This window comes from Leopardus geoffroyi, chromosome B1 (assembly GCF_018350155.1).
Source record: "Leopardus geoffroyi isolate Oge1 chromosome B1, O.geoffroyi_Oge1_pat1.0, whole genome shotgun sequence".
NCBI lineage: Eukaryota > Metazoa > Chordata > Mammalia > Carnivora > Felidae > Leopardus > Leopardus geoffroyi.
Genome location: NC_059327.1, coordinates 146,220,961 through 146,241,654, shown reverse-complemented (window position 1 = coordinate 146,241,654; position 20,694 = coordinate 146,220,961).

Here is a 20,694-nt window from a genome sequence, read left to right as displayed (position 1 = left end):
GCCAAAGTCATGATGGTAAAGAACTTATCTCTAAAAACCAGATAAAATCTTAGAGGAGGGTTGAGAGCAGTCTAATAATAATACCTTAAACTGAATTCCCTGAATTTGAATAAAAAATTAATGTGAAATTCAAAACAGACTGTTGAAGAGAATAAAATATCTCAAAATGGCAATGTTTGTGTTTTTATTCTTGATTAGTAATAGTACCAGTGTCAACAAATGACACAGTCTAAAATGTGAAACCAATGAGTCTAGGTGAGGTGCACAATAATAAGATTCCTTATCCCTAGCTAGGAGGTTTGGCAATACTTAATATGTTGTCGCAAGCAGCAACCTGTTGAATGTTGAGTTTTAGGCTTTGTTCCAATAATTCCAATACCTACTTTTGTATAAGGGATAAGGGAGCACCTTTCAGAGAGCAAACTCAAGACCACTATATTAACCGACCAAGGACCTCATCCACTAGCTAATTAAGGGTGCCCTTAACTCACCTTGTTAAGTTTGTACCACTATCTAATTAAATTATCTTCATTATGTTGTACCACAAAGAGCTACATCCAGACCTGAACAAAAGAAATGCACATCAGAACTCTAGGTTTTCAAGTAAGGTTCGATAATTCGATGAGACTTTAGCATGTTTCCCAAGAAAGTATTTCAGTTGTCCATGGAATAATGGCATTGTCTTAGGCTAGGACATTTTTGAGATTATATATACTGAAAGAAGCACAAGTGTAGATGCTAGGTAACCAAGGGGTGGAATGTTGTGGAGAATACTCCATCACTTACTTTTTGTATGTCCATCTTTTCAAGAAGTGCCTTTCATCTATGTGATAAAGCTGTCAATTATATGACTTTTTTCCCCTGTCATAAAGATAGGCACATGAGCTAAGCCAATGTTTACAGTTATCTATAAAAATTTTACTGATGCTAGAGATGCTGACATAACATGGAGCCTACCTTGCCACACAACAAAGATGGAAGAAGGCAGGTATGAGCAATAGACAGTAGAGTCCAAATAATATTTGAAATCCAGGGTTAGGTCTATTGTGAATTAAGTGGCCACTAAGTTCTGCCTTTTCTCTCACCCACCCTTGCCACCCTCATTTAAGCTATTTTAAGGTAGTTTTTATTCATTTGCAACTAAAATAGCCCTGACTAATGTAGTCCCCTGGGTGGTGCAATCCCATTCTTAGAGAAACTTATAGAACAAAGATTGGAGCAGTAGTTATAGTTGCCCCACCAACACCATCATGGAGACATTCCCTCAGTTGTCTTCCTTGGAGAAACTGGCTTTATTAAGGAAAGTAATGATTTATGATTACTTCTTAATTGTCAAAGTCATTAGCCTTGTTTCAGCCCCTACTTTACCTGACTCTTGTGGACTTTGACATGAGTTGTCGCATTTTCTAAGGAATCTCAATAAACTAATTCCCTTCTTGCATAGGTTCTGAACAATTTGAGAAATAAAGGATAGAAATGGGGGCCAAAATATCACTTTGTTACTGATAAGAGTAAGTTGATTGATGTTGTTTAGTATGAAAACCAAATAGGCCTGCCAACTTATCCCCACAATTAGGCCAATGTATACCTTCAGTCCCGAGCAACACTTCCCAAGGACGGCATGGAGGATCAAATGACAGTTTGGTTTCCTAGACAACCTTGTCCTTGTAGGTTGGAGGACAAAGCTAAATCAGACATTCTTCACAAATTCACTAGTCATATAAGTCAGTCAATTTCCCCAAGTATAGGGAAAGACGTTGAACCTAGTTTAGGTCCTATCACAGGAAGCAAACATCAGAAGCATGCAAGATGCTTTCTCTACTAGCATCGTTAACCAATCCCTACTTGAAAACCACTTCCTTTAATTTTCCATGACAACTTCCTAGTTGCTTTATCTCTCTAACCAATCCTACTTGATCTTCTTTACAGGCATTTCTTCCTCCATCTGGCTTTTAGATGTTAAGAGTTTCCCCATGATTCAGGCCATTGCCCTATTTCTATATTATATTCTCTCCCGAAGGAATCTCATTTCAATTACCATGTTTAAGGCTAATGAATTCATAACCCTTATCTCCAACCCATATAGATTCAAGGTTACTAGCGGAATTACTGTGTTTAAGCTAATGCTTCCTTAACCTTTATCTCCAACCTAAATAGATCTAAGATTACCAAATCCTATTCATTCTGCGTCCATATCTAATTACTTTCTTTGTCCTCACAGCCACTGCCTTAATTTGGCTTCTACCAGCTTTCACCCATACTATTTCAATAGTCTATTAATCTATCTGCCTCTAGTCCTAGTCTATTCCATTTTATCCTCCATATTGCCACCTGAGTTACTTCTTTACCTTGTAAAAACAATTTATTTCTGAAACAAAAGCAATACAAGTTCATTGTAAAACATTAAAAACATGATTTTTAAAAACTTAATATATGAGCATACTTTCATGCCATTAAGTATTCTCTATAATATTATTTATATTGAATATAAAATGGATATTTTATTTTATTTTATTTTATTTTATTTTAGTAGGCTCCATGCCCAGTGTGGACTCCAACATGGGGCTTGAACTCACGACCCTGAGATCAAGACCTGAGTAAGCTGAGATCAAGAGTCGGATGTTTAACCGACTAAGCCACCCAGGTGCCCCTGGGTATATCATTTAAATATAAGCACTGCAAAATGGCGGTCTGTAACCAAAACTGTTACATGAACATGCTATATTTTGTCATCACAGCATTTCAAAGTTGTTTGAAATTTGAATGCCTTTATACAACACATGCTTTCTTCAATTCCCCACAGTTTCCACAAATTCCTAATATCCAATGTTACTCCTTCGTTTTTGTCATGTACCTGTTTTTATTATGTTGTTGCTATTTTCTGGTGTGTTTTTTTTTTTTAAGATACTTTGGAATTTAAGTTGAAAATTTATCCAACATAAGAATGAGTTTTCATTCATCCACCTGGTATCTGTTGCCTACCTACTATGCATGGTCTCTGTGATGGCAAGAAAATGGTGAACACCACAAACATGGTCCTTTATCCCTCGACACATATAGTCTAGTGTGAGAGACATACAAAGGAACTGCCAAAGGGAATAACTGCTAAAGGGAAAACTAACCCAGGGACCTTTCTTTGAGGGTAGAGTTTTCTTGAGAAAATAGTGCTTGAGCTGATATCTATGGGAGAAACTACTCAGGCAAAAGATTAGAGAATATTGCTGGCCAAAGTAGTGTATGTATAAAAGTCCTGAAGAGGGAGGTATCAAATTGTGTCAAAAGAGCTGAAACACAAAAAGTGAATGGAATAATTTTTGCAGGATAAGGCTGGAGAAGTTAGCAGAAGCCAAATCATTCAGGGCCTTGTGGACTGTGCTAAGAAATCTGAGGCAGATGTGGAGACGAAATATGCCTCCCTTTAATTGCTACCCATCCAATGACCCTGGTTTTCTCTTTCCTTCTTTTCATTTACTCCTCATACAACATGATTTTGAGATCTCTTTCAACCTCTGATCACTCTCTTTTGGAACTTATAATTTTCTTAGCCTGCTGCTCCAGAAGCAGAGCCAAGTAAGAAATAACTAAGCTGAGGGCTAGAAGGATGACAATCTAGCAGAAATAGTAATTAACTGCCAGTCACTTTAGTAGAACACAGTTGCTACACAATTCATATTTAATTAAATGTTATTGGGTAATGAATATACATTTTACATTAGATTTTCTTTTAAAACTATGTCTCCTATAGGGGCGCCTAGGTGGCTCAGTTGGTTAAGCATCTGGCTTTGGCTCAGGTCATGATCTCACGGTTCATGGGTTCAAGCCCCACATCAGACTCTATGCTGACAGCTCAGAGCCTGAAGCCTACTTAGGTAGGATTCTCTGTCTCCCTCTCTCTCTGCTCCTCTCTCTCTCTCAAAAAATAAACATTAGAAAGTTTTTTTTTAAATGTCTCATATCTTAAAGTTTATTTAGATTAAAATTAAAATCATATTGCTTTTTGTATGTAGTTCTAGGTTGGTTAAAGAAGGAAATATAGGAATGGAAAAACGTAAAGATTCCTATAAAGCAAGAGAAAGCCAGTCTAAGACATAAAATATGCCAAGGATAATCTACAACTAAATAATGTGCACTAACTATTGGTTATTAAACAAATAAGCTACATGCATTTAGTTTTTGTTCTCCATTTTATGTTTGTTAGTTTGGTAATTTTTGTCCTTGTTTTTTTGCAGAATGTAAAATAGTTATTGCATAAAACAACTCCTACATAGAGATTCATGAGTTCCTGAGTTTTTACTTTCAAATTGAAAATGAAAAGAAACATTTTCAGGGTTCAGATTTAGAGCAAGCAAGTATATTAATAACTAGCAGAAGTCTTAGAAGTTAGAGCAATTCCTGGCTTGTATCTTTCTCAGGACAAATTGGGCTCATTAGAAAGTTTGATCTGATAAGACTGAAAGTATCCAAAGGAACTTTTCATTCATTCATTTATTGATTATTCTACAGACATTTATTAACTACTATGTGATATACGCTATTTAGAGCACTGGGTACAGCTCATTAAAAAGTGCATAGTTTTTGAAGGCATTATATGCAGGAAATACTATAATAAACCTTTGACATATAAGGGATTCTCCCGATGACCTTGAATTCTCAAATAAGCAAATATTTTATATCATGTAACAACTCAGAAAATATGGTAAATTATAACTAATCTTTCATATTTTCACATGTAACAGTAAGTTTTAAAATTAGGCAGAGGTTCCAGTCTAGCATGTAAGTAGCTTAGAAGTGGCCACTCCAAAAAAAAAAAAAAAAAAAAAAAAAAAAAAAAAAGTGGCCACTTCATCCTAACATCAAGTAAAAAGCTGAACAAACTAAAAACCAACAACTTTTCTTACATCTGTCAGAGAAGTGAGGTCACAGGTCACAGGGCAAATCACTCCCCCCACCCATAAATTGGAGAAACAGACAGATGGACAAAGAATCACAACTTACAGGAGCAGAAATCTTCATGGCAACCAGTGTTGGGGTAGGAAAACCTGAACTGTAATTGACAAATTGCTGGAGACTTAGTGTGGACAAGGCTGAGAGTGTAAAACTCCAGGGGGATCCAATCATTGAGGGCCCCCATGCTTTGCTGATCTTTACCTCCAGGAGCCCTACTAGGTCCTCACAGTGAATACTGGAGGAAAATTTGATATTACTGATTACTTTCAAAAGTAACCATTTTGAAATACTCCACATGATTATGTTCTTCCTAACAAGGCCCGTCCTCAGAAGAAAGTATTTTACCAAACCCCAACCCTCTGGGGTTTTATCAGAGCCTAAGCTAATGCCAGCTTACTCTAGCCATCATATCCCACCTGAGGTGGAGTGAGAAGGGGAGAGGCTAAGAAACACTATTGAAATTCACAGTGGCACAAACTCACCAAAGACTGAGACCTAATCATAGGACTATAGAACACTGTCCCTTCCCCCACAACCTATCCTGCATTACTAAAGGCCTATTTATTATAGTTCCTTTTACCCAGTACATCATGTCCACCTTTCAATGAAAACCTGCAAGGCATACTAAAAACCAAAAGCAGTTTGAAGAGACTGAAACAATCAGCAAAACCAGAGTCAGATACAGCAGGAATGTTGGAATTATTAGGCCAAGAATTTTAACAAAAATACATAATTAATATGCTAAATGTTTTAATAGCAAAAGTAGATAATGTGCAACAACAGATAGATAATATAAGCAGAAAGATGAAAATTCTAAGAAGGAATAAAAAAGAAATGAGGAATGCCTTTATTGGATTCATAAGTGGGACAGACTCAGCTGAAGAAAGAATTGCTGAGCCTGAGGAAATGACAGTAGAAACTTCCAAAACTGAAGAACACAGAGAAAAAAGACTGAAAAAAAAAAAAAAAAAAACCCACAACAGAACAGCATAACCAAGCACTGTGGGAAAATTACAAAAGGTGGAAAACGTATATAATGGGAATACCAGGAGAAAAAAGAGAGAAAAGCGACAGAAGTAGTATTTGAAGCAATAATGACTGAGAAAGGTCCCCAAATTAATGTCAGACACCAAGCTACAGATCCAGGAAGCTCAGAAAACACAAAGCAGGATATATGCAAACAAAAAAAACAAAAGACAAACAAACAAAAAACCTATACCTGGGCATAGGTAAAATGAAGAAAAATAATAAAAAATGAAGAAAAAGTCTTGAAAGCAGCAAAGGAAATAAGTATCTTACCTATAGGGGAGCAAAGATAAGAATTATGTTCACCTTCTCCTTAGAAACTTTGCAAGCAAAAAGAGAGTGGGGGATGCCTGGCTGGCTCAGTTGTTGGAGCATACAGCTCTTGATCTCAGAGTTATGCATTCAAGCCCCCATATTGGGTGTAGAGATTACTTAAAAATAAAATCTTTTAGGGGCGCGTGGGTGGTTCAGTTGGTTAAGCATCCAACTTCAGCTCAGGTCATCATGATTTCATTGGGCTCTGTGTGGACAGCTCAGAACCTGGAGCCTGCTTTGAATTTTGTGTCTCCTTCTCTCTCTTTCCTCCCCTGCTCGCACTGTTTCTCTCTCTCTCTTTCAAAAACAAACATTAAAAAAAATTATTTTTTTAATGTCAGAATGCCTTATTCAGCATTAGGGAACCTCACACAACACTGAATCTGACCAAAGAACTAATTTTACTATAAATGAACTAAGACAAAAGAATAACAACTATGTGATTACTAGTTTTAAATGGTTTATAAACCTGTGTGATTACTGAACTAGAAAGCAATGACCATAGAATGGTGGAATGGTCCATTGAAGAACTCATTTATGATGCATGGAACAAGTTAGGAAATACTGTCTTACAAGATTCAAATATGGCTTTGTCTAAGACAGAACACATAGGTCTGAGAACAAAGGGGCAACAGTAGAATGGCATAAATCACTATTAGACCTTATGCCTGGAGGGACTATATAATTTATTGTCCAGACTTAGATACTTTTAAGAATGAAATAAATCATTAAACAGTTAAAATTACATAATAATTTCTGTGTATTAACCGACAAATTAGTTTTATTATATTAATGGACCGATGTAGAAAATAGACTGTTTAAAAACTATTTTCCAAAACAAATCTGGATACGGTAAACTAAAAACAAGCTGCTTAATACTGATTATCAGTATATTAAAAATAACAATCAATAATTATTCTAGATTTTCATGCATTTTAATCTGTTTATTGACCATATCTGTGTCTCATACCATGTTTTTTTTTTTACTCTAAAGAATATATTTTTTCCAGCTTCATTGAGATATAATTGACATATAGCACTGTGTTAAGTTTAAGGTATAAAACATGATGATTTGATACACATATATACAGATTCTCCTCAACTTATGATAGGGTTGTGTCCAGATAAATCCACCCTAAGTCGAAAATGTATTTAATACACCTAACCTACCAAACACCATTGTTTAGCCTCACCTGCCTTAAAGTGTTCAGAACATTTACTATGAGCCTGCAGTTTGGCAAAATCATCTAACATAAAGCTTATTTTATAATAAAGTGTTAAATATCTCATGTAACTTACTGAACACTGTACTAGAAGTGGAAAGCAGAAATGGCTGTTCTGGTACAGAATGATTGTAAGTATATTATTGGCTGTTTACCCTCATGATCACGTGGTTCACAGCATCTTTGGCACACTGTCACTGCCAGCATCACGATAAAGTATTGTACTGCATATCACTTACCTGGGGAAAGAAATCGAAATTCAAAATTTGAAGTATGTCTCTACCGAATGTGTATTGCTTTCATACCATCATAAAGTCAAGGTACAATATCATAAGTTGAAGACTGTCTGTATTGCAAAATGATTACCACGATAAAATTAACTAAAACCTCTATCACCTCACATTATTACTTTTTTTTTTTTTTGTAGCAATAGAATTTAAAATCTACTTTCTTTGGGGGCACCTGAGTGGTTCAGTCAGTTAAGCATCTCTGACTCTTCATCTCAGCTCAGGTCTTGATCTCAGAGTCATGAGTAGAGACTCTGCCCTGGATGTGAAGCCAACTTAAAAAATAAAAATCTGGGGCACCTGGGTGGCTCAGTCGGTTAAGTGTCCGACTTCAGCTCAGGTCATGATCTCGCGGTTCGTGAGTTCAAGCCCCGCGTCAGGCTCTTGTGCTGATGGCTCAGAGCCTGGAGCCTGTTTCAGATTCTGTGTCTCCCTCTCTTTCTGACCCTCCCCCGTTCATGCTCTGTCTCTCTCTGTCTCAAAAATAAATAAACGTTAAAAAAAATTTAAAAACAAATCTACCCTCCTTAGTAGCTTTCAAATATATAATACATTATTATTAATTATAGTTAATTATATGAAAATATATAATTATATTGTTAATTATAGTTAATTAATATAGTTAATTATTGTTAATACTGTACTTTAGATCACCAAAACTTACTCATCTTACAGTTGGAAAATTGTATCCTTTGACCAACATCTCCCCATTTCCCCCCACCCCTAGCCCCTATGAAGAATACATTTTAATATGGTATTAGGTTTGTAATTTTTAATAAAAATATCTCTAAACTTCTTTAGCATTGTATTTTAATATTTTAACAATGTAGTTAATTAATTTAAAATTGTTGATGCTCTCAGCTGACTGTCCTCTGTTGACCTCAGTATTTTTATTTGGGAGCATACTGTCTCTATAGGTTAATATAAGTACCTGGCAAACTCAGAGCAAATTATTCCAAATGGAGTATATTCTCAAGTTAGATTTTGTTTTATTAAATATGTAAATATTTCAACCCAAATGTTTTCAGTTACTGTCTTTTTTTTTTGCTTTCACTCATAGTATCTTTGACCAGTATTTTACAAAACAAAACTTAACAAATATGTTTTCTCTATTTTATTATTCCTTGAATGTTATATCAAATTTAGATGTTATACAACAATATACCACTTACTAATTTCATTCCATTCTTGTACAGAATATAAATTTATCCAAGTAAAAATAAAGACTCCATAAAAGAATCTTTTCAGAAATCAGGGGTACTTGTTTCCTATTGCCATTGTGCTAAATTACCATAAACCCAGTGGCTTAAAACAACACACATTTATCATCTTGTAATTCTGGAGGTCAGAAGTCTGAAGTGGGTTTCTCTGAGCTAAAAGGCCAACATATTGGCAGAATTGTATCCCTTCTGAATGCTTTGTTGGAATTTTGTTTGCTTGGTTTTTCCAGCTTCTAGAGGTTGCTTGAATTCTTTGGCTTATGGCCTCTTCATTTTAAGGGGTATCCCTCCAACATTTGTTTCCATTATCATATCTTCTCTGACTCTCTTTCTCTTCTGCCTCTTAAGGACCCTTGGATTATTACATTGGACTCATGTGGATAATGTAGGCTCCACATCCCAAGAACCTTAATCACATCTTCCCAGTCTTCTTTGCCATGTAAGGTTACACATCCATAGGTTCCTGAGATTAGGATATGACTAGGAATGTTTTCAAATATCTGGGTCATATGGTATCTAAAGATGGGCAAAATGCTTGACTAGACAATTCACTAAGAGATATGGGTGGCAAATAAGCACATGAAATGATGTTGTACTCTATATAGAAATATAATTGATTTTCATATATAAATCTGGTATCCGGTAACTTTGCTAAACTCCCATACTACGTCTAGTTACTTATTTGTATACTTCATGTGACGTCTTCACAGAAATTGTGTTGTCTGTGAATAAAGGGAGTTATACTTCTTTTCCACTATGAATATATGGATGTTTTAATTCCTTCCTCCCTTCCTATGTTCTTTCCTTCCTTCTTTCCTTCTTCTCCTTCTCCTTTTCTTTTTCCTTTTGCTGTTGTCACTGGCTAGAACCAGCAGTGCAAAATTGATTAGAAGTGGTATAATAGACATCCTTTTCTTGCTTCTGATTTTCAGAAGAAAACATTCAGTTTTTCACTGTAAGTATAATGTTAACTGTAGGGTTTTCATGTATATGGTTTATCAGGTTGAGGAAGTTCCTTTGTGTTCTTAGTTTCAAGAGACTTTTTATTAAGCCCGGATTTTGTATTTCTCAAGTGCTTTTTTCTTTGTTTATTGAGATGATCATGTGTTTTTTTTTCTGCAATTTGTTATTAAAATGCATTAATTGATTTTGAATATTAAAATAACTTTACACTCCTGGGATAAACCCTACTTGGTCATAATGTATTATCCATTTTGTATATTATTGTATTTTATTTTTTAAAGTTTATTTATTTATTTTGAGAGAGAAAGAGAGAGAGCACACACGTGCACATCAGCAGGAGAGGGGCAGAGAGAGAATCCCAAGCAGGCTCAAGCAGGCTCCACCTTGTCAGCACTGAGCCTGAGTAGGCCCCAACTAGATAACTGTGAAATCATGGCCTGAGCCTGAGCCGAAACGAAGGGTGGGACGCTTAACCAACCGAGCCACTCCAGAGCCCCTTATTGTATTTGATTTGATAGCATTTTGTTAAGATGTTTTGCACGTGTACTCATGAGATCTATTAGTCTGAGGTTTTCTTTTTCTATAATGTCATTTTCTGGTTTTGATATAAGTAATATGGTCCTCATAGCATGATTCGGGAAGTATTTCCTCCTCATCAATTTTCTGAAAGAGTTTGTGTAGAATTGGTATTATTTCTTGCTTATATGTTTGGTAGAATTTGCCAATGAAGCTATATGGGCTTAGCATTTTCTTTGTGAGAAGGTTTTTAACTAGAAATTCTATTTCTTTAATAGCTACAGAATTATTTAGTTTATCTATTTCTTCTTGAATGAGTTGTGTGTAGTTTGTGTATTTCAAGGAATTTGTCCATTTTATGTCATTCTTTAACTCTGGTAATATTATTTGTTCTTAAGTCTATTTTATCTCGTATTTATATGACCACCCCAGCTTTCTTTTGGTTAGTGTTAGCATGGTGTTGTTGTTGTTGTTGTTGTTGTTTTCCATTGTTTTACTTTTAACCTATACATTAACATGGTTGGGTCTTGTGTTTTATCAACTTTTACAATCTCTCATTTTTATTTTTTTATTTTTTTTTCAACCTTTATTTATTTTTGGGACAGAGAGAGACAGAGCATGAACGGGGGAGGGGCAGAGAGAGAGGGAGACACAGAATCGGAAACAGGCTCCAGGCTCTGAGCCATCAGCCCAGAGCCTGACGCGGGGCTCGAACTCCCGGACCGCGAGATTGTGACCTGGCTGAAGTCGGACGCTTAACCGACTGCGCCACCCAGGCGCCCCACAATCTCTTGTTTTTAAATGAGAGTGTTTAGGCCATTTACATATAATGTGATTATTGACATTTTTGGATTGATATTATCTTACTATTTTTTTCTATTTGTCCCATCTTTGTTTCCATTTTCTTATTTTTCTGCTTTCTTTTAGAATAATTGTGTTATTTTTACTCCATTTCATTACCTTCGTTGGCTTATTAGCTAGAACTGCTTGTTATTCACAATAAAGAGATATAGAGTTTTAGTTGTTTATTTAAGGTTTATGTTACACACCTTTAACTTATCACATTCTACCTTCAAATGATATTGTACACTACTTAATGTGTAGTGTAAAAACTTTGCAACAGTATAATTCTATTTTCCCTTCCTGGCCTTCTTACTATTTTCACCTTATATTTTTACTTCTACATATTTTACAAATCCCACAATACGTTATTTTTTTGTTTGTTTCTTTAAGGAGTCAGTTATATTTTGAAAATATTTAAATAAGAAAAAGTCTTTTAGTTTCATTTTTCCAGTTTTATTGAGATATGATTGAGAAAAATGTAATGTATTTAAGGTGTACAATGTATTTTTTTTAAAGTTCTCAGTTTATTAATCCTTTCATAAAATATCTGCGCAGTCTGGGGTGCCTGGGTGGCTCAGTCGGTTGAGCGTCCGACTTCAGCTCAGGTCATGATCTCGCAGTCTGTGAGTTCGAGCCCCGCGTCAGGCTCTGTGCTGACAGCTCAGAGCCTGGATCCTGCTTCTGATTCTGTGTCTCCCTCTCTCTTCGCCCCTCCCTGACTCATGCTCTCTCTCTGTCTCAGAAATAAACATTAAAAAAAATTTTTTTTTTAAATCTGTGCAGTCACCACAGATAAAGCTACTGCAGAATCTTTACTCCTGTTTTCCAGTCTTCAGCTTTTTGCCAGCACCAACATTGACTTTGCAGTCTACCTGACTTTCCTCATTCTGTTCTTGTGTTCCTTTTGCTGTTTTCTTGAGGTATTTTTCCTTCTCATAAGGCCGTGTTTTGCAAGTCTACGTTTGAGTTCATTTTTCTTTATATAATTCATGGAATCTTAAATCATGCCAAAGCCAGTTGTCTTGCCACCACTAAAATGGGCTCTGAATCCAAATACATAGATGATATCTGCTATGGTCTTGTACATTTTGGCTAGTTTTTGTGCTGTTCCTGATGGTGGCAGAGTTTCAAGCAGCCAAGAAGGAAAAGAGACAATATGTTTTGATACATTTACATTGTAAGATAATTACCACAATCAAGCTAATTAACATATTCATTACTTCACATAATTATCTTTTTGTGTGTGGTGAGAACACTTAAGAACTACTCTATTATGGGGCACCTGGGTGGCTCAGTCGGTTGAGTGTGCGACTTCCGCTCAGGTCGTGATCTCGTGGTCCATGGCTTTGAGCCCTGAAGCTATGCTGACAGCACAGAGCCTGGACCCTGCTTCCAATTCTGTGTCTCCCTCTCTCTCCGACCCTCTCCCACTCATGCTCTGTCTCTCTCCATCTCTCAAAAATGAATAAATGTTAAAAAAATTAAAAAAAGAACTACTCTATTAGCAAATTTCAAGTGTTGTAATACATTATTATTAGCTCTAGTCACCATGCTAAACATTAGGTCTCCAAAATTTATTCATCTTATAACTGAAAGTTTGTACCCTCTGACAAACATTTCCATTTTTCCCTCAACTCCCAGCCTCTGGTAACCACTATTCTACTCTCTATTATTATAAATTCACATTTTTTTTCCAGATTCCTTATATAAGTGAAATCATACAGTATTTGTCTTTCTGTGTTTGGCTTATTTCATTTAGCATCATGTCCTCCAGGTTCATCCATGTTGCAATGCAGGATTTCCTTCTTTTTTAAGGCTAAATAATATTCCATTGTGTATGTGGTGTGTGTGTGTGTGTGTGTGTGTGTGTGTGTGTGTGCGCGCATGTGCGTGGTAGTCACATAGGCTATTTCCATACCTTGATTGTGGTGATTAATGTTGCAATACATATGGGAGTGCAAATATCTCCAAGATAGTGATTTTATTTCAATGTATAACCAGAAGTGGAATTGCTAGATCATATAGTAGTTCTATTTTTGTGGAATCTCCATACTGTTTTTGATAATGGCTGTATCAATTTACATTCTGACCAACAGTATACAAGGATTCTTTTTTTGCCACATCCTCTCGAAAATTAGGCATCTTTCTACTTTTTCATAATAACCATCCTAACAAGTATGAGATGATCATTGTGAGTTTGATTTCCATTTCCCCAGTGACTAGTAATAATGAGCACTTTCATATATACCTGTTGGCCATTTATATATTTATTTCCTTTTGGAAAAATGTTCAGGTCCTTTGCCCATTTTTTAATTGGGTTATTTGGGTTTTTTGCTATCAAGTTGTGTGAGTTCCTTGTATATTTTAGATATTAACCTCTTATCAGATGTATGCTTTGCAAATATTTTCTCCCAATCCATAGGTTGCCTTTTTATTTTGTTGATTTTCTTTGTTGTAAAGAAACTTTTAAGTTTGATGTAGTCCTATTTGTTTATTTTTGCTTCTGTTGCCCTTATTTTTGGTGTCAAATTAATAAAATAGCCAACACCAATGTCAAGGAGCTTTGTCTCACTTTTATTTTAAAATTTCACAGTTTCAGATCTTACATTAAAGTCTTTAATACATTTTGAGTTTTTTTTAAGTTTATTTATTTATTTTGAGAGAGAGAAAGAATGTGCACCCAAGTGAGGGAGGAGCAGAGAGAGAGGGAGAGAGAGAATCCCAAGCAACCTTTGTGCTGTCAGTACAGAGCCCAATGTGGAGCTTGAACACATGAACTGTAAGAACCTGACCTGAGCAAGATTAAGAGTCAGATGCTCAACTGACAGAGTCACCCAGGTGTCCCTGAGTTTTGTTTTGTTTTGTATAGTGTAAGGGTTCAATTTTATTCTTTGAATGTAGATACCCAGTTTTCCCAACTCCATTTATTGAAGAGACTATCCTTTCCCTATTGTGTATTCTTGGTGACTCTGAAGAAGATTAGTTGACCATATTATATGTGGGTTTATTTCTGGGTTCCTGATCTTAGAGGAAAGGATTTCATCTTTTCACCTGTGAGTATGATGTTAGTTGTGGGCTTGTCATATATGACTTTTATTATGTTTGGTATGTTCATTCTATACCTAATCTCACTTGATCATGGTGTATAATCCTCTAATATTTTGTTGAATTCATTTTCTAGCATTTTGTTGAGAATTTTTGTATCTATATTCAACAGGGATATTGGCCTTTAGTTTTCTTTTCTTGTAGTGTTTTTATCTGGCTCTGGTATCAGTAATGTTGACCTTGTAAAATGAGTTTGTGAGTGTCACCTCCCCTTCAAGTTTCGTAGAATTCACCAGTGAAATCATCTGGTCCCTGACTTTTCTTTGCTGGGTAATTTTTGATTGTTCATTCAATCTCCTTGCTAGTAATTTGTCTGTTAAGATTTTCTATTTCTTCATGAATCAGGCTTCATAGAATGTTTGCTTCTAGGAATTTATCCATTACTTCTAGGTTACCTAATTTGTGGGTATGTAATTATTAACTATTAATTGTATATAAATATTAATAATCATTTCTTATGATGATTCTTAGTATTTCTGGGTTATTAGTTGTAATGTCTCCTCTTTCATATATTATTTTACTTATATGAGTCTTCTCTCTTTATCTTAGTGTAGGTAGAGGATTGTCAATTTTGTTCATCTTTTCAAAAACCAGCTCTTACTTTTTTGTTGATATTTTGTATTGTTTTACTGGTCTGTATTTTATTTCTGCTCTGATTTTTGTTATTTCCTTCTTTTGGCTAACTTTGGGCTTAGTTCTTATTTTTCTAGTTCCTTGAGTTAGATTATTAGTGATCTTTCTTCTTTGTCTTAATGTAGACATTTATCATTATAAACTTCCCTCTTACAAGTGTTTTAGCTACATACCAAAAGTTTTGCTATGCTGTATTTCCATTTTCACTTGTTTTAAGATATTTTTAAATTTCTCTTTTGATTTAATTTTTGAACTATTGATTGTTCAGGAGTATATATACTTTCCACATTTGTTAATTTTCCAGTTTTCTCCTGTTACTGATTTCTTGTTTCATAACATTGTGGTTAAAAAAAAGAGGCTGATATGATTTAAGTCTTCTTAAGTTTGTTGAGACTTGTTTTGTGGCTTAAGGATTATGGCCTGGAGAATGTTACATGTGTGCTTGATAAAAGTGTGTATTCTGCTGCTATTGCATACAATGTTCTGTATGTCTGTTAGCCCTATTCTAAAGTGTAGCTCAAGTCTAATGTCTCTTTGTTGATTTTCCGTCAAGATGGTCCATCCATTGTTGAAAATGGGGGATTGAGTCCACTACTGTTTTGCATTGTAGTCTATTTCCTTTCATATCTACTAATATTTGCTTTATATATTTAGATGTTCCAATGTTGGGTACAGGGCAAGTGCAAGGTTGGAGGGAAGATGGCAGCCCCAGTTCTGGGGAATTACAACAGCAGTTTCTTTGTGGGAGAGAGGTAGAGCAGCATCTCTCTTTATGGGATTCTCCCTGGCTGCTATGGCTGTTGGTCACTACAATGGAAAAGATTTGGGTGTTCCATGTGGACCAGGACATTGAAGTCTGCTGATGAACACTAGAGGGTCCTCCGCTATGAAAGCTGCAGAGAGTCCACCGCTGTTGCAAGGGCTGTTGAGATAATCAGCAGCAAAGTCTCCCAGGGTTCTCCACAGAGCTGGCCATTAGGGATCACAGTGGCACCTGCCACTGTAGAATTGCTACTGATAGCCTCCACCCTTCTGTTTTGTTCCTAGCCACACTGAGATATCTCAGCTGTGCCAATCTCACCAGTGATCCTCTTGTACAGCTATTCCCCCCCCCTCCTTTTTTTTTTTTGCTCCACTAAGTTGCTATAGGTTTTTAATTTGACTCTGAGTTCTCCCAGGGCTATTTTCATTCCTGGATCACTATCTAATTGTTCTTTTATGTACAGAGATGAAGACTGGTATCTTCTGCTCCATCATCTTGCTAACATCACTCTCCAAGAAAAAGTCCTTGTATTTACCCATGTAGTTGCCATTTCTGATGCTCTTCATGCCTTTATGTGGATTTAGGTTCCATTTGGTATTATTTTCCTTTTTCTTGAAGGACTTTCTTTACTATTTCTTACAGTGAAGGTCTGCTGGTGATGAATTCTTTCAGCTTTGTTTCATGTCTGAAAAAGTCCTTATTTCATTTTTGTTTTTGAAAAATATTTTCACAAGATAAAGAATTCTGGGTTGATTTTTTTTCTTTCAATACTTTTAGGATGTTGTACCACTATCTTCTAGCTTGAATTGCTTCTGATAAGAAATTTACTCTCATCTTTATCTTTGGTCTTGTATCATATGTCTTTTTCTTCTGGCAGCTTTTAAGATTTGCTTATTATTACTAGTTCTAAGAAATTTTGCCGCTAAGCTGTGTTAGATAGGATCAGACAAGATTTAGTCTATGATGAAATCTTACCAATCACTGGGGCAATAATCTTCTCAGTATCCTAAAGCTTTCCACTCTGGCTGTTGGGAACATGCAACTATTTTAGTCCATATTGAGCTATGAATACTCTTCCTTTAATCCTTTCTCCCCCAGCTTCAGATAGTTTCCTCACATGTACGTGCTAATGAATACTTAACTGAATATTCAAGAGACACTCTCTGGAGATCCCTAGAATTCTTTCTCCATGCTTTCTCTTCTCTCTGCCACTTCTAGCCTACTTGACTTCCTCAGACTCCCAGCTCCTTCTCTTCAATTCAGGGTTATTCCTCCCGCACTGCAGCCTGAAACCTTTCTCTAGGAAGTAAGCTGGGGATAGTATAGCTTACCTTATTTGTTCTCATTTGACAGGGGACAAATGCCCTTCATAGACTGATAGCCAATATCTTCAAAGCCATTATTTTACAGATGTTATCCATTTTTTCTACTTATTTCAGGCAGAAGGGTAAACCTAAACCTGGTTACTCATCTTGACTAGAAACAGAAGTCCACAGTGACTTTAAAATTTTTTTAATGTTTATTTTTGAGAGAGAGAGAGAGAGAGAGAGAGAGAGAGAGAGAGAAACAGAGCGTGAGCAGAGGAGGGGCAGAAAGATAAGGAGATACTGAATTCAAAACAGACTCCAGGCTCCAAGTTGATAGAGAGCCCGACAACGGGCTCAAACTCATGAACTGTGAGATCATGACCTGAGCCAAAGTTGGACGCTTAACCAACTGAGCCACCCAGGTATCCCCACAGTGACTTTTTTAAAAAAAAGTGCAAATCTTCTTATATTATGCTACTCATAAAACCTGTCAATGGCTTCTCACTGTTCCTAGGATAAAGTCCATAATTCTCGACAAGGTTTTCAAATTTTGCCCACTTCTAGGATATCTTGTGCCCTTACTTTCCCTTTACTCTTTGTTTCAGTTACTCAAACTCAGTGGACACTCTGCCTCTCCTCCCCCTGCCTTTACCCCATGTTTTGTGTGCCCCCTTCACCTAGCTCACTCATACCTACAAATCAGTTTGTCTTGAATGCCATTTTTTTTTTTTTCAGGAAAACTGTCTTTGGCTTCTCTCAATAAGTTATGTTTTAATCATTGTCCTCATAGGTTAGAGATCAATATTAAGTTGGTACTCTCTAATATATCAGGAAATTATGTTAAATAATTTCTGAGCATGTTTCCAATGATAAATTTCCAAGGTTTGATAAAATAAACATTCTTTAAAAACAAATACATTATTTGTATAGGATATATATACATATCTTACTTATTAAGATTATAATACTTTATTAAATTTGATTGTAGAAGTGTTGAATGGGATCTGGTAGCACTTAACTTCTCAGGAAGGCTTCTTTGAATGAGGTTAAACATTGCCATACCCATTGTACCTCACCTATAATTTGCTATTATTTCAAACTCAATATATTGATAAAGTACTCAGTATTATCAGTATGAGAGAGGTAGTATAAAATCAATCTCATTCCTAAAGAAAGTTAAGATTTACTTAGTAAAATAGGCTCATATGCAAGAAACAGCAAGGAATTGGACAAATATTTATAAGATAATAATTAAATGCATATTAAGTTGTATATTCAATAAGTCCTGCCCTTGCTACTCTAAGAGTGGAAAGGTTTAGAGCAGATTAGGTAGAGAAATCAGCCATTCAAATTTAAGCTAGAGAAGGGACTCCAGAGGCAGTAAATATTAAGTAAATTAGTTAATTATCTGAAATAGCTAGAAGAAAAAGGAGGCAAAAGAATAGGTATAAAGCATTGCCCAAGAAAAAAGTTGATAAAACTGAATCTGTTGTCAAATGCAAGGAATACATGTTAGGTCAAAAGCTAGAAGACAAATCATAGATCATAACTTGGGTCAACACGAGAATTCAGTGGGAGAAAGAAGTAAGATGGCAATGAAGCTGGAGGACTTAGCACTCCTGATATGAGAAGGGCTATAGTACCTGAAGCTCCCTGAAGCCTCCCTGTTACTAAAGCTTAATTGTTATTGGGTGTGGATCACATGTTGAATATGTGAGGGGCCTGAATTAAAGGAAATTGGTTGGAGATATTTTTATTCTGACCCCTGCATAAACACCCAGGCTTTCCTTCTCAAGGAAGGGAAGACTTTCCCAAGGTTTTCCCTAGAAAACCTAGGTATCAAATCTCTTTGGTGGGATGCTCTGTTCCACCTCTGTGCCTTAAATCAGTCATTTATGGCCATGGCCCCAGGTATTTGTCTATTCTAATCTGTTCACTATGATTATTTTGTACACAACTCCCTGCTTCCTGATCTGCACCCATTCATTCCATAGTCCATCTAGCCTCTTACTGTGGCTCCATTCCAGATTACAGTTCTGCTTCTGTCCTTTGAACTAGACTTTGGTATTTGGTTTCCTCTTTCTGATTCTTGGCTTGCTCTCAAAAGTATGTTCTAATGATCATGCCCACTTCAAATGACTTCACTTTCATTATTCTATAGGGACTCAACCCCTGTTTCTGTAGGCAACATAACCGCCATTTCTGGCCATGGAGTGGTGCCTCAACAAAAACCCCTGGACCTTACATAAGAGATTCACGTCAGTGGTTGTTCATATGTGTTTTTCTTTACTAAGTACTGTCTCCATTGGATGCAGTGCCAGGGCTGGCTATAATAATGGCAAAGTCCAAATCATTCCCTCCTGTGTGTTTTGGCTCATTGTCTCTGGCAGTTGGGGTAAGTTGCAAAGCATTGGGTTCAGAGTGGAGTTTTAATGTCAAGTGTACAGAGATTAGTGAAAATGAATTTTGGATGCAAGAATGGTAAAACTGGAAGTAGAAGTCCCCTACTTTATGGTCAGAAATTTAGAAAGTAGTGATGGGTGGTACATATCTCTTATGAAGAGCCACAGAGTCTGCTCTTTGTATTGTCTTTCTTAGTGTTCAAGATTGTCAATTTAAGCTTTCATTGGTTTAACAGGTACTTATTGAGTACCTACCATATATGTATTAGGCTCTGGGTTAGAACTTGGGAATACAACAGTGAGCAAAAATAATCATGGTACGACTGTTACTCAGCTTACAAGCTAAGTGGGGGAAAGACATTATACAAGAATCCACAAATTATCTTATAGATTATCGATAAATATGATATAATAATGTAACTATTGATATAATAAAATGTAAATAAGATAATAATTAATGGAAAATAATCAATAATTAATTAAAATAATTAATGGAAAACATAATTAAGGGAAAACTGAAACTATGGTAATTACTATAGGGAAGAAGTACATGGTACTATAAGAGTATAATAGTTCTTTCTTGAGAAATTATTGTTGATCTGACATGGTAAAGGGAAATAGATAACTAGGTAAAGGAGGGATAAAGTACATCTATCTTAATTCCTTCTGATAAAAGGAATTATTGTGGCTTCGAGTAGTTGAAAGATGGCTATTACTGCCATTGTGTCAGAAAGCTATGAACAGCATATTGCCATATAAGTCTAAGAAACAGGTAAAGGCCAATCACAGAGGGCCATTGTAAAGCTTCTGTCTTTACCTAAAGAAAGATGGGATGCCACTGAAGTGTATTAAGCAAGAAAGTGCTGTGATACATGTTTTGAAAAGGTCATCCTAGTTGCTTATGTGGAAGAGGCCAAAAGATGCAGTCAGAATGCTTATTTAGTAGATTCAGGCAAGACATAATGCTGGCTTACACTAATATGTTAGTAGTGGAGGTAACTAAAAGTGGTTAGATTCAAGGTATATTTTAAAATCAGAGCAAATAGGACTTCCTGATGAATTGAAGATGAAGGATGACATTTTCCTCTGATCTTTGCCCTCCCTTCCCTTTTAGAAGATGATCTTATCTCCTATTTTACCAGAA